This window comes from Vespula pensylvanica, chromosome 16 (genome assembly GCF_014466175.1).
Source record: "Vespula pensylvanica isolate Volc-1 chromosome 16, ASM1446617v1, whole genome shotgun sequence".
Lineage (NCBI taxonomy): Eukaryota > Metazoa > Arthropoda > Insecta > Hymenoptera > Vespidae > Vespula > Vespula pensylvanica.
In genome coordinates, this window is record NC_057700.1 from 2,625,682 (window position 1) to 2,626,587 (window position 906).

Sequence of the window (906 nt, forward strand, 5' to 3'; positions counted from 1 at the left end):
AATTTCTTATAAATCATTTCTGAAGGTAACACATTAAAAAATATATTATCTAAATATCATAATGAATATCTTATAAATAGAATTTAATATATTATGAAAATTTAAATTATAAAAAGCTAAGTATTTTTGAAATGTACCAAAGTTTGCAGCCATTTACTAGATATTGCTTGTTTTGTATTTGAAGATACAAACTCAATACAGAGACCCAATTGTTAATAAAAATGTAATAAATTCTTATATGTATTATAATATTATCTTATATGTGTTATAATATGTAATAATTCTAAAATAAAATAATAGCTGCAGGAGTAAATTCTATGACGAATAACCTAAAAAGTTAAACGAATTCCTATACCATTCTACGAAATAATAAAATTTCTGTAATATCAAAATAATCGTGATAAGGTTAGAATAAAATAGTTGTGTAATAAAATGCGTTATTAAAACGAAATTAATCAGTACTTTCGTATTATTACTCGTCCAAATGTTATATAGTAATAAAGATCTCTCTTCTGTCCTTGAAAGAGAGTTCGACGCTCGACCGTTTTTGTTTCGATATTGGTCGGAAAATTTTGTGAAAATACACAATCTAATATGTATGTTACCTATCTCTCTCCATTAAGTCTCACTCAAATATGTATTAAAATAAGATAAACTTACTTGTACGCATCGAAGAGATGTATAAACTGGTATATACTGGTATGGATATTCTATATTGTAGCTCGTGAAATTCTTAGATATCTGAAAAATATAAGATCATATTAGCATAGTACAAGATTAAAAGTGTTACGTATATGTGTAGAGAGTATACGGAGATGGTGTGTGTTGTGTATACTTATACATATCGTATACCTATAGATGTTTATATATAATATATATAGCGATTGTCTACTATATGTGTATGTG